The following is a 19,250-nucleotide window of genomic DNA, read 5'->3' on the forward strand; positions in this document are numbered from 1 at the left end:
CTTTAGTTGTGACACATACACATGATCTACCCCAGCAGAAGGAGAAAAGTGGCTCCTATTGCAGGTGCCCGGGCTTATGTTTCCTCAGCATGACCCACCACATCTTGACAACCTTGGCCCTGTGCCTTAACTGTGTGTGTGTGTGTGTGCCCAGGGGTAGCTTTGTTGACCTTTCCAAAGTTTAACAGCCAGTAACAATCTCCTAAAGAGCTCATTCAGCCTTCCTGTGGGATTTATTACCTGAGTTGTCCCTTCCCAATGAGCCTGTAAATTAGAAATATTAATAAAATAGCACTGTGGGTTTAAACCAATAACATTTATTATGGTTTTTATGGCATAATTATTATCAATTGACATTTAAGACAGTCTTATAATCCATCAAGGTGAAATGGCTTCAGAAAGCTATTACTTCAAGATAAAATAATAACAATAATAATTACTACAGGTTAGGCATCAAGAAGAGTGGGAAGGAGAACAAGGTAAATGGCTTGAATCTTGGTCATTGATTATATAGCCTTGGCAATGGCTTTAGCAGCTTTGGTTGTTGATAGATTAGAGCTTTAATTTATGCTTGCAATTGGTAAGTTTTTTTGGTCCTAGCACTTATTGTTTTAAAAGGGCTGGTCAACAGAAAGGCTAATTAACTAGATCTGGAGCACTGGAGGCTTTGTTTGACTCCTGCTGTTCAGGTTGTGTCCTCTTTCTAAAGGCCTCCACTCATCTTTTACTATTACTATTACTATTACTATTACTATTACTATTACTATTACTATTACTATTACTATTACTATTACTATTACTATTACTATTACTATTACTATTACACCATTTGTTGTCAATGGTGTTTCATCAGACTGGAGGGAGGTGAGTAGCGAGGTACCTCAGGGCTCGGTGCTCAGTCCAGTACTTTTTAACATATTTATTAATGATCTAGATGAGGGGGTGGAGGGAATACTCATCAAGTTTGCAGATGACACCAAATTGGGAGGACTGGCAAATACTCCGGAAGATAGAGACAGAGTTCAATGAGATCTGAACACAATGGAAAAATGGGCAAATGAGAACAAGATGCAATTTAATAAAGATAAGTGTAAAGTTCTGCATCTGGGTCAGAAAAATGAAAAGCATGCCTACTGGATGGGGGATATGCTTCTAGGTAACACTGTGTGTGAACGAGACCTTGGGGTACTTGTGAACTGTAAATTAAACATGAGCAGGCAAACATGTGATACAGCGGTAAAAAGGGCAAATGCCATTTTGGGCTCTATCCACAGGGGCATCACATCAAAATCACAAGATGTCATAGTCCCATTGTATACGGCACTGGTCAGACCACACCTGGAGTACTGTGTGCAGTTCTGGAGGCCTTACTTCAAGAAGAACGTAGATAAAATTGAAAGGGTACAGAGGAGAGCGACGAGGATTATCTGGGGCCAAAGGACCAAGCCCTATGAAGATAGATTGAGGGACTTGAGAATGTTCAGCCTGGAGAAAAGGAGGTTTAGAGGGGACATGATAGCCCTCTTTAAGTATCTGAAAGGTTGTCACTTGGAGGAGGGCAGGATGCTGTTTCCGTTGGCTGCAGAGGAAAGGACGCGCAGTAATGGGTTTAAACTACAATGATATAGGCTAGATATCAGGAAATAATTTTCACAGTCAGAGTAGTTCAGCAGTGGAATAGGCTGCCTAAGGAAGTGGTGAGCTCTCCCTCACTGGCAGTCTTCAAGCAAAGGTTGGATACACACTTTTCTTGGATGCTTTAGGATGCTTTGGGCTGATCCTGCATTGACTAGATAGCCTGTATGGCCCCTTCCAACTCTATGATTCTATGATTCTATGATTCTATGATTCTATGATTCTATGATTACCTGCTGCTATCAGCCAAGGCATCTTGCGGCGGGTTACATAGTATAATACCCCACATAAAATATGTAAAAACCATGAATCCCCCATTAAAAGCATAATATCCCGGCAGCAAACCCCCCCTATTCTCCTCCCAAACCAGACAGCTTCTTCTCTGCACCTCAAGGGACAATTTATGGGTGCCAGCAGTCCACTACCAATGCTGATCTCACCTGGAGGGGCCCATCTGACTGCCCCCTGACCCTCATCTTAATGAGGGCTGTTCCTTGGTAATCTGTATTCATCCAAATCACATTATACATGTTAATGGGTAGCCATGTCAGGCATTAGGAAACATTTGTCTGAAAAAGAAGGCATCTGAATTACAGAGATGAATACCCTCTTGACTGTGTATGTGTTTTGAGTGTGTTTTGTATTGGCACACGCACATAAAATATTTATTATTTATTTATTTATTTGTATTTTTTATACCGCCCATTCTTTGCAGCTCTGGGCAGTTTACATTGAACATTGTATAACTTTAAATGGAACATTATACAGTCTGTAACATCGTACAACTTTCAATAAAACGTAACCCAGACCTTTGGATTATTCTCCAGAATAAGGATTGTCCATACCTTGTAAGTGACAGTCTGCAATGAAAAGGGGTGTGTAATATTTTTGCCAAATTCTGTCCCTGTAAAGGCCCCTTTCTGTAATGCTCTGAGATTATGTGTATTATTCTACCTTCCGTAGCAATTACTATTTTTTTCATTGCTCCCAAAGCCTTAGGATTCTTAGTTGGACTCAAAAGAACAGAATGGCTTAGTTACATCTGGCAGAATGTCAAAATGGGCAGCACGTGGGGGTAGCTCTGAGGTAAAGGGAGATCCTTTACTCTAAATAGTTGTTTTTGCTTATACCTCAAGTTTGTTAGCAGTTTCTGTGTGGTTCATAAGCAGATGCATTGCTGATGTGTACGTAAGCATAATGGTTTCAGATAGGTTGTTGTTGTTGTTAGGTACGAAGTCATGTCCGACGCATTGCGACCCCATGGACAACGATCCTCCAGGCCTTCCTGTCCTCTACCATTCCCCAGAGTCCATTTAAGTTCAGATAGGTACAAGCCTTCACTCTCTTCCCAGATGGTTCGTTGCCGGGAAAGGAGCAACCTTTCCCGGCAGCGAAGCATCGCCCTTGCCTTCAGACACCCCGGCCGCTCGCTGCACACCGACCCGCGCTGCCACTCCGCTCACGGTGAGCTGCCAGACCCCCAAGCCCCACCACCCTCCGAACACCCCCCCAGACACGACTGCGCACCTCGACGGCCCGCGGACCCAGACCCCGCTCCCCCCAACTCGATGCTCCCTTGACCGGCCGCGTGCTTCCCCATCGCCGCTGCCCGCCCTGGCCGCACCGTGCACAGTCCCCAACGCCACCCCACACTGCCGCCACTCGCCAGTCATGCCTCGCCTGCTGCCGCCGCGGCCCGCCAAATTGCCAGCCGACTCTCCAACGCCTGCTCAGGAGCCGCGCGGGGACACACCAGGTAGGCCAGCTTCCCTTTCTCCTACCCGGGCCCCACTCTCTGGGGGGGGGGAGGAAAAAGGCTTCTGCAGGCCCACAGACGGCACGCCCCACCTCGCCAACCACGCAGAAGCATTTGGGAGTTCGCCGGCGGGGGGGCCCAGAAGCCATCTAGCGCCCATTTCATTTAAATGTGAAATGGGCTTTAAATCTAGTCCAATCATAACACATGTCAATCACCCATCTGGCTCCCTCTTGATTACCCATACATATAAAACCCCACATGAAAACATAGAAATAAAACACAGAAATATTTACATATCACGACACCACAGGGTGATATTTAATAACTGCCGAACATCACACCTCTTAATATATGGATTGTGTATCCTAAATATAAGTCCTTGGGCAAATAGTTGACGGGATTGAGATTAAACTGTCACAGAAAAATGAGCTGTGCTGTTTACTTATCTACCTCCTTATTTTAATCTAAACACCTTGTGAAAGGGGTTAAGTTGATGGATAAGATCTTCATCAAAGCTATCTGGCAAACATGACTGAGGACAGATTTGAACCAGCATCTTCTGCTCCCAACACAAACACCCAAAGCACTGTACCATGCTGGTCTTTCTTAAAATTGTAAAGGGGAAATGTGCATTTTCAAAGCAAGGAAAATGTGCATTTTCAAAGCTCAGGAACCATAGCCAATTGTGCTTTCTCAGTGAGTTTCTGTTGCATGTTCTTCCTAATAGTATTCTGTACACCAGTGTAAATTTAGAAATCATATCTGCGGCAGTGAATTAGTCATAATATGGTTCAGCAGAAGAACTAAAATTGCCAGGTCTGGAAGCAGACCCCTCATTTTGTTTCTCTGCACCAGATATCATCCCCTAATTCCATAGAGAGAGTCAATAGTGTACGTGGACAATAGAATTGTACTTGGAGTTTTAACCCCAGGACTTGGTGCCACGGAGCTATCAAGGCCAATCCGATGTGTTGTAAATTCTGACTTGAAGACTGGGGCTGATTCTGCACTTACTTTGTTTATTCCATTGTGGATCCTGCTGAATTCAAATCGATTTGAACTCGGGTCTTCCTCTATCCCCCCTCATTGAAACAGAAAAGTGTTCTGCACATGATTAGGGAAGCTCAGAAGTGGAGAGGGGAGACAAGAGCAGCAAGAGCCTCTTTTTTTTCTTGAAGGGGGGAGAGGATTGGAGGCAGCAGAGGAAGGGGAATAAATCCAAGAGGCAAATCTCAAAGTCCAAGAGAAGTTAGGGCTTCTGGAGCTTCTGTTGAGAGAAGTTAGGGCTTCCCCTTTAAGGGAAGCCTTGCAACCTATGATTCTATTATTCTAACCTGGGAACCTGGCCAATCAGGGCTTTTCTACAGTGGCAGCAAGTTATTTCGGGGAAAGCAGACAGCTGCATGCTTACTCATTCCAAGTTTTCAAATATCGAGGGTTATATCTGCTCCATGGTATCGCAGGGGAAAGGTAGGGTCACTCTGGATCAATCATGCTTGTTGCAGAGTGAAAATTTAAATTGCCCAAAATCAGAATGGAAATCTCATTCAGTGTAGATGGCAGGGATTGACTTGACCTGGGATGGGAATAAAAGCTCCATGCAGATTCAGCCTGGGATATTTGAGTGCTCTAAGAATTGCGCTCAAAGAGTCGGTATACACTAACAAACTTGAATGCACCTTACATTCCCAAGTATCCAAGGGCTGTCATTCCTTCCTAAGCAATCTAAGAAGAAAGAACAAGAATACACTTTTAGCTAATTCACTAGTTGCCCTTTTGGAACTAGGAATTATAAAAAGAGTCCTTTCCAATCCTAGACATCGCATTGGTATTTCCAGTCTGCACCAGACAATGTTGTGTCAACAGAGTAAGAAAGCAACATGTTAACATTCTCCGGCAGGTTTTACCCAGTGTCATGTCTCTTTTGAATCAAAGGGAGCTTATCAGAAAGATAGGCAACAAGGAAGAAGAAACTCTTGTCACATACAACTTTGTCTTTCATATGTCCCCCCTATTGTGAGAAGTATACATTTACTTCTCTTTTGAAGTGACCCACCCTTTCCCTGCTATGCTTGAGTCTTGTGGAATTCTCTGGGGAAATGCTCGAGGTAGTTGATGAAGAACACAATGTTCCTAGACTATTGGCGCTTTTCTTTTTTTTAAATATAATGGTATGCAGCTGGATCTTCTGCTTAATTCATTCTAGAGAAAGTCCCTTTTTAATGCATCCTTCCGCAGGAGGCAGGTCATGAATTATTTCAATGTTTTTACATTACCATTCTTAACCAGAATTAACGTTATTGTTGCTGGCCCGATTTCAGGTAAAGCGATTCAGCAGGTTTCCTTTCATTAATAATCCATCGTTGAAGCACTAAGGTCATTTCAAGCAGTGCTGCTTTCCCCTCTCCTCTTTTCACCTCACTATCTTCCTTTGAGTTTTTTTAACACTCTAGGTTGAGTGCTATAGCACTAAACCCATATAGCATTGAGCTGCCCTGACTCCATTGAGTTTCCCTCAAAAGTGGCTCAACCATATGTGGCTAACCTGAAGAAGAAGAAGAAGCTGGTTCTTATATGCTGCTTTTCTCTATCCGAAGGAGTCTCAAAGAGGACACCCTGTGAGGGAGGTGAGGCTGAGAGAGCCTTAATATTACTGAAGAAGAAGAAGAAGAATTGGTTCTTATATGCCACTTTTCTCTACCTGAAGGAGTCTCAAAGCAGCTTACAGTCGCCTTCCCTTTCTTTTCCCCACAACAGACAACCTGTAAGGTGGGTGAGGCTGAGAGAGCCCTGGTATTACTGCTTTATCAGTGCTGTGGCAAGCCCAAGGTCACCCAGCTGGCTGCATGTGGGGAGAATTGAACCCAGCATGCCAGATTAGAAGTCCGCAATCCTAACCACTACACCAAACAAGCAAAGTAGGTTTGTGTGAACAAGTAAATGCATTCTGCTAGCAGCCAGTTACTAAAATGGGTTTGTCTGGAATGGCAGGGGGAAAAAAATTATTAAAATGGAATACAAAGGCAGTTTGAAAATGGTCATTTGTCTGACTGGTTCCTCTCTTCTGTTATCCCTTTGGGGCATATTAAGCAACTTCCTTACCTTTTCTCTCCAAAGAATTCCTGAATGCTGAAACTGAAGCTCAACAGAAGAACCCGACCAGTGCTCTCCAAGGAAACTTAACACTGCTGAAGGTAAACACTGAGACCCCATTCCAAGGGACAGGGATAAGCAAGGACACTTCAGCTGGGAGAAACATGCTGAAATTTTGCTATGAATTGTTCTGCTACAGCAGGCTTTCTCAGCCAGGGTTTCATGAAACCCTGGGGGTTAATTCTGTATTTTCAAAAATGTGTTAAACATTTATTTGGTGATATGACCTGCCCTTCCCTCCCAAAATGGCCAGTGATGTGCCTGGAGGGGGTGAGAAAGAGAGGGGCTCGGGTGGGTGTGTCCACAGTTATGCTTCCCAACCATATTCTGCATGATTGCGCCACTTCTGGGGTTTCTCGAAGCTTGAAGAGTGTTTCAGGGGGTTCTCAATGTTAAAAAAGTTGAGAAAGGCTGTCCTAGACAGAAATTATGTTGCAGCATCATGTACCTCTGTTTTTGTAAAAAAACTGAGAAAGGCTGCTAAGAAATATATATATAGCATTGCGTAAAGCACGGGCTACAGTTTGTGAAGTCCTATGAGCTGTGTTTTTCCAAAGTCTCAGGTAGAACCTTTCCTGGTTCCAGCTAATCCTAACAGCATTCAGTTGATGATGGCGAAAAATGAACTGGAGGGCTTTAAAAATCATTAGCACGTGTGTTATTTTTGAGTGGTAGCCCGTCCTTGATTCATGGGATCTTACATTTGTTCAGTGGTCAATTTTGGCATGTGATAGAGATTATCATATTTCTCCTGCTTAATCATCCTAACTACTGCTCAGTCTCTCTTTACTTCTTCAGATCTGAACTAAGGATCTTCTCTTCACCATTCAGGGAATTTAAAAAAGAGTCTCCAGTTTTTACCCTCTCTCCAAGTATCCTTGAAGACTATTACAGTGGTCCTGTCTACTTCCCTTCAGTGTTTTCCAAAATTGCGATACAATTCCTTTGAGTATTCACAAACTTGTTTAATTTCCAGAAGGCTGGTACACCCAAACCCCTTCTCCTGAAACACCAATACTCGTTTTGATTCTTAAGATCTCTAAAGGCAATTTTTAACCACATCAGACCAAGAATATCTACACTCTTCAGAGCTAACTCTCTGTTTGACTGGGTAAGGAAATTCTCCTCTCACTAAAAGATCTATCCCCTTTCCTTGGCCCGAATGGGAGTCTCCATCTAACTTCCCAAACTTCCTTGCCAACTTCCACCCAGATCACTGTGTTAAAAAGTTCTCTGCTAAGACTGAAATTAGCTTCAACTCAGAAATTAGCCTCAACTCAGAAATCTGACTGACTCGCTTCTTAGCATGCAGCTCTCAAATCTTTCTCTGCTCATTTGATTCTAACCAATTTGATTGCTTGGAGCTGCCTGTCACTCAAGGTTCTGTTTCTGTATACAATTAACCCTTCATAATCCTTTAGCTGTTTGTACAGCTCTTCTAAGTGTTTAAAAAGTGCAGTCAGTCACAACTGTTTTCAAACTTTGATCTACGGCCACAAAAACAAATTCCAAACCCATCTTTGCCCACTCTCCTATCTGTGCACCAGATTGGCACACTAGGTGTGGGCTTCACCGCACCAGCACAGAACTGAAAAGTGTATGGAGGGCCACCTCAATTACCCAGAGATGGATACAGACCATGCTCAGGGAAAATGGCGTGTTGACATACCATAAAAGCCATGGATGACTTGAAAGCATTACAGGCAGCCTGGTGTAGCTGGGATCACATTCAATGGCAACCAGAATATAAGAGAACTTTTATTTGGTTTCCAGCAGGTGCATGTAAACAACACTTCCATAGCAGAACATGTGGCTTACAGTTTTTGTAATTCCTTTCTCAACAGCTAAGTCAATTCCAAGCAGGTGCACATTTCAATGCCCGGGTTGTTTTTTTTAAAAAGAGAGATGTAATGATTGAAATTAGTTCCCATCAAACACAGCAGCCGCCTCAGCATCTGATGACTCTCCTGTCACAGATCTGGAACTACTTAGGCTAAAATAATATTTTCTCCTGCTGTGTGGCAGAACAAAAAGAAACGGGGCTTTGTTTACGTCTCCCACTGTGCTTTTCCCAAGGAGGTTTTGTGCATTTGACACAAGACATTCTGCAAATATCCACATTAAATTGCTGTGACTCATAGCAATGCTGAACCCCAAAGACTGTGACGTGCTCAAATTAATACATCTTGTGTGAAAAAGATGTAGTGGTAACTTGTCGGGTATTGTGGCTGGCCAGGTTAAATGTGGAATATAGGAGATAAACAGGCAATAAGGGGGGTGTCCTTTTTAGGAACTGCCTATCTTTCATTCTTCAGACAGCAAAGGGCACTCTTTCTTTCTTTTACTTAACAGGCTTATATTTATTATCCACACAAAGAACAGTATTTGGTCTAGATTCAATGTTGTATATAAAGGTAAAGGTAAAGGTATCCCCTGTGCAAGCACCGAGTCATGTCTGACCCTTGGGGTGACGCCCTCTAGCGTTTTCATGGCAGACTCAATACGGGGTGGTTTGCCAGTGCCTTCCCCAGTCATTACCGTTTACCCCCCAGCAAGCTGGGTACTCATTTTACCGACCTCGGAAGGATGGAAGGCTGAGTCAACCTTGAGCCGGCTGCTGGGATTGAACTCCCAACCTCATGGGCAGACAGCTCCAGACAGCATATCGCTGCCTTACCACTCTGCGCCACAAGTATATAGCCATTAACTAATTTGAAAGGATTTTCCTTCAGCTTTCACTTTCCATCACCCTGTACAGTCATTGAATTTCTGTTCCCCAGGGTGATGAGAGCATAGGGATGCCAACCTCCAGGTGGGACTTGGGGAATCCCCCAGAATTACAGGTCATCTCCAGACCACAGAGATCAGTTTCCCTGGAGAAAATGGCTGATTTGGAGGGTGGACTCCATGACATTGTGCCCCACTGGGGTCCCTGTCCTCCCCAGGCTCCACCCCCAAATCTCCAAGAGTTTCCCGATCCAGATCTGACAGCCACACCCATCCAGCTGTGGTGGGCAGTGGGATCAGGCAACCCTAAGGACGGGACTAGTGAGGAGACAAAATATATGCTGGACAGGAATGTGTCCATCCAGAACACTTAGTCCATGTTCATGTCACACAAGGGCACCCCACTTTATGCTGAACAGCCTCCCTACCTCATAAGGCATATTGCGGGTTCACAAGCAGCTTGCTTGCTTTGATGAATGGGAGCCTGGGGCTTCTCTCATCCCAATAATAAAAAAGAAAGATGTTCCCCACAGGGGAAAGGGATAGAGGGATCATCTTTCATTCCTCTTCTAAAAGCAGCTCTGATTTTCTGGACTCAATTATGTGTAAAATATGTAAGATGGGGGAGGGAAGAGTCCATGTATTTCGGAAGAACACAGAGGTGAGGCAAAGAACATTTAGATGCTAGTGTCTTTCTTTCCTTTGTGACTTCAGAAGAAGAGGAAGAGTTGGTTCTTATATGCCGCTTTTCGCTACCCGAAGGAGTCTCAAAGCGCCTTCCCTTTCCTCTCCCCACAACAGATACCCTGTGAGGTGGGTGAGGCTGAGAGAGCCCTGATATTACTGCTCAGTCAGAATAGCTTTATCGGTGCTGTGGTGAGCCCAAGGTCACCCAGCAAGCTACATTTGGAAGAGGAGTGGGGAATCAAACCCGGCTTGCCAGATTAAGTCATTAGTCCTAAGAAATCAATCTAGACCTATATCTGTTTCAGTAGTTGGGTTTAGAAGAACCTTAGGACCCCTCTCCTAACACTGAGAGCCCATTGTCTGGTGGAGCAGGTGGCAAGCTGGGATGATGGGAACTGGAAGTGAGGAAGGATCCTCTAGCAGAGGCAATGTTAGTTTTTCAGCCTCAAAAGACGGAAGCAGAAGCGCCCTGGGGATCCTTGAGGTTCATTGTCTGTCAGCCTCAACTCATTTCAGCCCCCTCCTCCCCTTTCCACAGAGTGACTCATTGACTGCTCAATCTGTGATTAATTAGAACAGAATCTAAATAAATATGCTGATGCTAATTCATTTAATCTAGTCTCTCTGATCCAGCCAGGGAGGAGAGAGTAATCGTCAGATGTGTGCTGTAGCTAAAGTCACAAAGAGCCACCAGAGGGGGCTGTGGGCATGATCTCCATCAAACTAAAGAACTGTTGGTAGAAGCCAGAAGAAGTCACAAAGGGAAGCCCAAATTATGTGTGTGTGTGTGTTTATGCCTCTAAGGAGCCTCAATTACAAATAAATAAATTATCACTGGCTAGCAGGGGGGTTTTTTTGTGCTGTTAGCCAGAAAAACAGAATATGCAATTTAAAAAATTCAACACGAGTCCAAGCATCTAGTGAATATCAGACTTGGCTGTACAGTGCAAAGAAAGCTTCCAGGGTTGTGCCCAGGAGTAATACACTCCATGGCACTCCTACAACGGCTGACATGTTGCAAAAAGTCAGGCATAGATCAATTTTTAGTTGTTGAAATTGTGTTCAGATGTTGTGCCTCAGCTGCTTGCACATAGGTAAAGAAAGATGGGAGACATGACCGTCATTCACTCCCTCTGTTACCTTTTAGGGTTCTTTTTGCAAGCTGTAAGAAATGTAAAGTTAAATGTAATCTAGAATGTGATCCTTGTTGGTCGGTTACATAACAGTTCTGGTGAATTCTGTGCTCTGAGATCTTATGGTGCAGATTGTTTTTTTTTCTACCACTCAATCCTCGTGGGTTAGTTTAGGCTAGAGGAGGAGGAAGAAAAGGAGGAGGAGGAAGAGGAGGAGGAGAAGAAGCAGAGTGCTTATATGCTGCTTTTCTCTACCAGAAGGAGTCTCAAAGAGGCTTACAATCACCTTCCCTTTCCTCTCCCCATAACAGCCACCCTGTGGGGCAGGTGAGGCTGAGAGGTCAGAACAGCACTATCAGTGCTGTGTTGAGCCCAAGGTCACCCAGCTGGTCACATGTGGGGAAGTGTGGAATCAAACCCAGCTCACCAGATTAGAAGTCTGCACTCCTAACCACTACACCAAGCTGGCTATAAGACTATAGAAGAGTTGCAGAGATCAAGTGCCTCCACCTACAGATGTATTTTTAAATTTCTATGAGGATTCCTCTTGGACTGGCCATCTTGGAGTGATGTACAACAGTAAATCATTGGGTGTAATAATTATACAATTTTAGAATAGCCAGTTCGGTGTAGTGGTTAGGAGTGTGGACTTCTAATCTGGCATGCCAGGTTCGATTCTGCACTCCTCCACATGCAGCCAGCTGGGTGACCTTGGGCTCACCACATCACTGATAAAACTGTTCTGACCGAGCAGTAATATCTGGGCTCTCTCAGCCTCACCCACCTCACAGGATGCCTGTTGTGGGCAGAGGAAAGGGAAAGGGGTTGTAAGCTACTTTGAGACTCCTTCGGGTAGAGAAAAGCAGCATATAAGAACCAAATCTTCTTTTTCTTATCCCCAACACTGATCCATTTTGTTCCATTAACATACTAATTAGATGCTGGTATAAGTGGAAGGGAAGAAGAGGGAGGTGCAATCCGCTGTTTATCAGTACTTCCACTGGCCTCCTACACCCGGCGGAAGAACTCCACCTTGCTGGCCCTGTGGAATTCAATAAGTTCCATCATCTCTCCTGGGAGCTCATTCCATCTGGTGGGAGCCAAGGCTGAAGAAAACCTGCCTATGGTCGAGGCCAGGTGCACTTCCTTGGGACCAGGCACCCTCAGCCAGTTGGTGTTGGCTGAACAAAGAGCTCTTTGGGGAGTGTACTTAGGGAGGCAGTCCCATAGATATGCAGGGCCTGTACTATGTATGACATTGAGCCTCATCCAGAATTTGGCTGAAAGCTAGCACAGCTGCTGCAAAACATGCCTTATATGGGCTCTCCACTGAGTTTGAGCGAGAACCAGGGCAGCGGCATTCTGGATCAGCTGTAGTTTCTGGAGCAAGGACAAGGGTAGTCCTGCATAGAACAAGTTGCAGTAATGAAGCCTGGAGGTGATTGTCACATGGATCATTGAGACCACATGTTGTGGCACACGTGTGATGGCAGAAACGGTGCATGCAGGCTTCCAGCCACACTCCATATGCAAGACTTATTTTTGTAATCATTTTATCTCTATTATTCATAGTCTGCCTTTCTCACCAGGGCTCAAGGCAGATTACACAGAGTGAGTCGATACAATCTGTAAGACGGGTCCTTCAATAAATAATGAAATAGATTTGCATAAGGTGATCGAAGTGCAAGAAACAGAGCTGAAGCAAAACATCAGTGTTAACATGACATGCTAAATGATGCAAAAATATGTAATGTGAGTGCAAACTATACACAGTAGTATCAATGACAATCCCTAGTAATTTGCCCAAGTAACTGTGAATCATTTTGCCCAGGGCTAAACTATTGCCTGTATAGAAAAACCCTCTTGAATAACTCAGTTTTGCGGGGCTTTTTGGAAAGCCAGGAGTGTGGGAGCTTTCCTGACCTCTTCAGACAGGCCATTTCACAAGGGTAGGGGGGGCCACAACAGAGTAAGCACATGTACAGGCAGCTGTTGGATTTGTCCATTTGCAGCCTGTAGAGGGCTAGCAGTTGGAGAAGATAAAGAAGAAGAGTTGGTTCTTATAGGCTGTTTTGCTCTACCCAAAAGAGTCTCAAAGCGGCTTACTTTCGCCTTCCGCTTCCTCTCCCCACAACAGACACCCTGTGAGGTGGGTGAGGCTGAGAGAACCCTCATATTACTGCTTGGTCAGAACAGCTTTATCAGTGCTGTGGCAAGCCCAAGGTCACCCCAGCTGGCTGCATGTGGAGGAGTGGGGAATCAAACCTGGCTCACCAGATTAGAAGCCGCTACTCTTAACCACTACACCATGGTGGCTCTCAACAGATTCCTGACACTTGATGGAATAGTCAAGAAGGTACCCTCATTGAATCCTAGAGCAGGGATTGATAACAGGGCAGCCAAAGTTGTGATTCTGCCCGGGTGGCATTCCCCTCCACTTCTCAAGGATCAGGCATTTTCCTCTGCATGTGCAAAGGCACAGACAAAATAGGGATGCACAGCTTCCCCTTCCTCTCATCTTTCATGTACTATAGGGAGCCTTTTGACACCACCATATTCTTTGCTGTGGGCCCTTGCATTGGTGTTTTGTTTTATGGGTTTTGAGAGGAGTTTTACACAATACATATGCTATAGACCACATATGAGCCATTTATGCATGACTCTCACAAAATGTTAACTAAAATGGCATGCTTCTAATAAGGAAAGATCTGCACAAAGGGATAAGAAAGAGCACGAACATAAGGAGTCGGGGTTGACTCACACAAGGGTGAGAAGCAAAAAACGAACTGGAGACATCTGAGGCAGAACAATGGAAATGCAAAATGTGGCAGCCTCACTCTGGAGGCCAAGGCTTTCAGAATCTCCCTGTGTTCAAAGAAGTGGCGGTTCTGTCAGTTTTCTCTTTTTATGTGCCCCTCCTTTGTGCCTCTGCACTCATTCCTGGGAGTCAGGAGTTGAGCTACATAACAAGGGCTCGGCCAAAGTCTCTCTTGTGGTAGACACCATCAGGAGCGGATAAGCTTAAAACCCCTTGGTCTGCGTGAGCTCCCCTGACTGTGCTGATCTGTCTGCTAGCAGTTAGATACTTATATGTGCTCCATGTGGGGCAGCCCTTATAGACTGCCCCGGAAATTATTATTATTGAAAATTATTAAAATTATTGAAAAATGCAACTGCTTGCAACTGGCATTAGCTGGCCATCACTTGTTACACCCGTGTGAGAGCAACTTCATTAGCTGCCTGTTCATTCCCAAGCTCAGCTCAAGGTGCAAACCTTTATCTGAAGGAGCATTTCTTCCTATGTGAGCCCAGGCATCGGTGGACTGTTAAGTCAGAGGGTTAGGCTCATAATGTTTTCTGAGATGATGCAACTCCAAATGAGGAAATGGAGAACAAAAATAAGCTGCATTAAGAGAGATGTAACATGAAGAGCATTTGGAATAATTCTGAGATTAGAAAGTGTCCTCTCTTTTTGTTTGTTAATATTTCCCCCACCTGCTTAAAGGGTATTAACATAATTACCTGACAGTATCAGCACATCTCAGCTAAAGAATATAATTTTTTATCACAGCAGCTTAAAGAACCACCTGGTGTTCCAGTCCAAAGGGATGCAAGCCCTTGAGACAGCCCTGGTCATGCTGATTTTGACAGTAATGCAGATGGTGGCTTTCTTTACAACTAATCTGCCCTCCAGGGAGTCTTCCTTGTAACTGTTGCTTGCTGCAGATCACAACTGTAGGAATAACAACCGGAGCCTAATCCTATAATCACTCAGGGCCTGAGTGGCAGGTATGCATTTATCTTTACTTGTTACAAATACTTGTTATGTTTGGAAGAGCTAAAAGATGAGAAAGAGGGGGGGGGGGGAATAGGGTTCACCTGAAACAGACAAAAATATCTTAGTTGCACAAATCACCAGCCAAGTTACCAGCCAAGGAAGCTGTGGTAAACTAGAACAAAGGTATTCTTCCTCCATCTCTTTGTTGCTGCACAAGTCCCACAAATGAATCACACAGGTATTATTTGAGCAAGACGAACATTAATGTTTTGTGAACTGATTTGCAGAACTTGGGTAAGAGGCGATGTGAAAGCAGCCACGTTAAGATGGAGCAGCCATATAAACATAAATCCTCAAAAGCTGTACAGTTCTCACCATGTCACCCTGCTTCTCTGCCCATCTGCACCACCCCAGGGAGGGTTCTTGTCACTCTCTGTTTGCTAACCTTTGTGTGGGTGGGGGTGGGGTGGGTGTTTTGTGCCAGCAAAGTATTTTCATGCTTATGTACTTGGCATGACTGAAATGTGATATTGGTGAAGCAAAAGCCCTCTCCCATGGGGCTTTGCCAATGGACAATATCTTGTCTGAATGAAGCTGCTACCCATGTAAAGCAGCTGCCCCTGCTTAGAATGCATGCCAGTCATCTATAGCCCTTGTGACAATTGGGCTGGCATGTTAACTAGATAAGCATTGCTGCTTTGCACAGATTGCACTAGAGTTTGAACAAGATTCTGAGCACATGTCGCTTTGTGTCTCCAGTGCCTTGTCTAAATCTGCCCTTCGTTTTACTGCCAAAGCATCTGCTGTCCAAGGTGCTGAAATATCCATGGCTCTTTTTTATTTTTGACACTTTCTTACTGTGAGCTGTCCCTCTCTTCACAGAACTCTCTCTGAGTAATGTCTTTTGGCCACAATCAGTGAAGATGTAAAAAATATAAAATATAAAATACATTATTTGGTGCTGGATGCTTCGGTAGCTACTTTTTTTTTTTTTTTAGTGCCAACTCTCTGTGGCATACCTTTAGCAAACGCTCTGTGATATCCTTACGAATAAACATAGTCTCATTGCCCAAGACAACTCTTAGCAAGCCTCATCTTACAAGAATACATTATAAGGGTTCATTGTGCTTCCCTTTCTTGTAACTTTTCAAACATCCTGGCTTTCCCAAAGAAACTTAGTGGGCTGCATAGATGCAAAAATGCTCTCAAAGGTACCGTGGAAAAGGTCAGTCTTTATCTCCTGCCAAGTTTCTGCAACAAGAGCCATCAACAGACTACGATAGTCCTAAAGAAAAAAAAATGTAGTGGAAAATGACTCTTTCAAGGTCACTTGTTGAATAATATGTGGATCAAAAAAACAGAAGTTGGAAAAAAACACAAATCTGTTGTCCAACTCCCAGCAAAAAGGCAGGATAAGTCAATAAGCCCCCTGACAGTCAGTGAAAAAGACCAGAGATCATATCTAAGCTTGCATTAAAAGAGTCATGGGTTCAAATCCTGGCATCTCTGGGTAAATGGATCTCAGGGAGCAGGAAAAACATCTCTCTGAGACCTTGTAGAGCCACTGGTCTAGATGAGCCAATCTGTTCATATGTGGCTTGTGAAATCACAGCAGATAAAGTGGTAAGCAGAGGTAGAGTGTATGACAGAAACATGTAAAGCAAATCGTAGCTCTTGCCCATATCTCAGATGTAACCCCCTCACTGGAACCATCCCCATTCTCTCTTAGCATGAATCCTGGGCTACTGCTGCAAATCTTATTTTAAATTAAAAATGCATATTGTTATCTATCATTATAATGCTATAAGCCACTCTAATCATTTACAATGCAGCTACAGCAAATTATTTAATTGTATGGGACCTCTCTGCCCCTCACAGTAAGAGCATAGCTCCCACTGCAGCTAATAAGAGTTATGTGCACATAACAGTGTGAGAAATGAATAGGCCCCTTTGATTACATAAGGTTATAAGCAGCAGGAGTCCATTATGATTAGCAGTAAAATGAAGAATCCCCCATAAATCAAAAATGCTACCTTGTAATTTTCATCCTTCTTTATCTCCATCCCCTGTGTGCATCTGTGTATTTATATTTTGTCTTTGCATTGTTTGTATTTTACACTTTGCATTGTTCCATAAGCCAGACTCCATTATGACAATGCGCTACAGTGTTCCCCCCGCCCCACACACACTAATTTCACAGGAATCCATTTTGAAGAACAAGCCCCATTCTATTTTTAAAGACACACTAGAGTAACATTTTCACTCTTAAACTTAAGAAAGCTAGCCATTGGTGATAAGTCTCTCACAAAGGTTGCGTCTTGTTTACCCAAATATTCCCTTTCCCACCAATAATGAATGATAGAGACATTCCCACTTTTAAAGTATGGGGGAATCTTCTTTGCACAGACATTTACAAAGGTTGCTGGGAGAGGCTAGATATTTCTCATTATCTCAATCTAACCTCTCCTCTGTGTGTGTGTGTGCTGCCCTAATCTCCCTGAAGGAAGGACAAGTTTCAAAATGTAGTTACTGATCATATTTTTCTTACCTCCTTTTTATTCACTTAAATATCCAAAAACGTTGGTGATTAAATATCTCATGTTGTTGATCTTATTGGCTGACTATTCCCCCTGGAGTCCCTGTGTGAAAGGCAGACTCTAAAGAATATAAATAAAATGAATAAACATAAATTTTAAATCTTATTCTTTTGTCCTTGATTTTGTGCATTTTTTGTTAATCTGTAGTTGTTACCATTTTGGAAAAATCGATACAAGTTATGGTGAAAGGGGTAACTATGAGAATGTACAGAATTGTCATTGAAAGAGTGCAGAAATGCTCCATGCTGATACCGTTACTTTTATCTTTAATGTTGAACTGGATGGGCCTGTGGGTTGATCCAGCATGTGCTTATATCTTGTTTTGATATGTCACTGTTTGGAAACTTTCCTATCAATATCTCCTATCAAGATTTAATACTGTTCATGGGTATCTTTCATTGCCTAAAAAAAGGAAATTCTATTACTCTGAAATTTGTCAGTCTGTGTGTCCCTTGGGAGCACCACAAGCCTTCTGAATTTTGTCCAATTTGAGTGGAAAACTGTGAAGATGCAGACCTGAGAAAAGGGGAGTTGTCTTCCTTTGAAACCAATGGTTTCAACCGATAACAAAATATAATTATGAAAATGAAACAAGAATAACAAAAGACACAATGCTAAAGCAAAACCAGATTGAAAAGCACAATGAAAACATCCCTTTTGGAGTTAAAACTATAATAAGTTAAGCAAACTCCCATGCACAAACATCATAAATCTCTTCCTCCCTGCCATGCAGATGGCTCATGTATGAAGAACACACTTCATGCTGGTGTTGAATTTTCCACCTTTTTGTAAAAAGGAAGAATTGGACCCATTGTACCTCCTCATGGACATGCTTCATGTTCAAGGTCATCTATTGGGTGGAGAGCTGGTTCTTCTATATATATGCTAGACTTCTTCAAACAGGGTTTCATTATTAATTTTTAAATAGTTTTTACATTTGTTAAACATTTATTGGGTGATATTTATTTATTTATTTATTTATTTATTCGTTCATTCATTCATTCATTCATTCATTCATTCATTCATTCATTCATTCATTCATTCATTTATTTATATACTGCCCTCCCCGGGGGCTCAGGGCGGTTTACATAATAACATAAGAGCAATACATGGAACAGTCTTATACAAGATTTGAGTAACCATGCAATAATAACTGATAATTGTAAACATATAACATTATAATTGTATAACCAATACACAATACAGCGTTGCAACATACAAACAGGTCCTGAGTGTATAGGTGGTGTTCTGAGGGGGGGCGGGGAGCAGGGGCCCTTTGGTTGCTGTTGGTTATATATATCTGGTCTCAAGCGAATGCCTGGCGGAAGAGCTCCTCCTTGCAGGCCCTGCGGAACTGTTTAAGCTACGTCAGGGCCCTGATCTTCTCCGGGAGCTCTATATGGTCATGTCTACACCCCCCTCCCCAAATGGCTAATAATGAGTCTAGAGGGTAGGTGGGCATGAATACAACTATATTTCCCAGCCATATTCTTGATGATTACACCACTTCTGGGATTTCTTGAACCCTGAAGAATTTCAGAGATTTCTCAATGGTAAAAAGTGAGAAAGGCTGATGCACACACAAACACACATTCTATGAAAATTGGGATTTGTGAAATGGACCATCATGGATTTCCCTGTGTTCACTCAATAGCCAAAGATGCAGTTTGTTTTATGCAGCATGAAACACATTATGCACATGTAATCTAAAACATATACATTCATTCATTCAATTCAATTTAATTTACTTTCTTATATTTTTACTAGATATTAAGCCCGCT

This window comes from Paroedura picta, chromosome 5 (assembly GCF_049243985.1).
Source record: "Paroedura picta isolate Pp20150507F chromosome 5, Ppicta_v3.0, whole genome shotgun sequence".
In the NCBI taxonomy this organism is placed as follows: Eukaryota; Metazoa; Chordata; class Lepidosauria; order Squamata; family Gekkonidae; genus Paroedura; species Paroedura picta.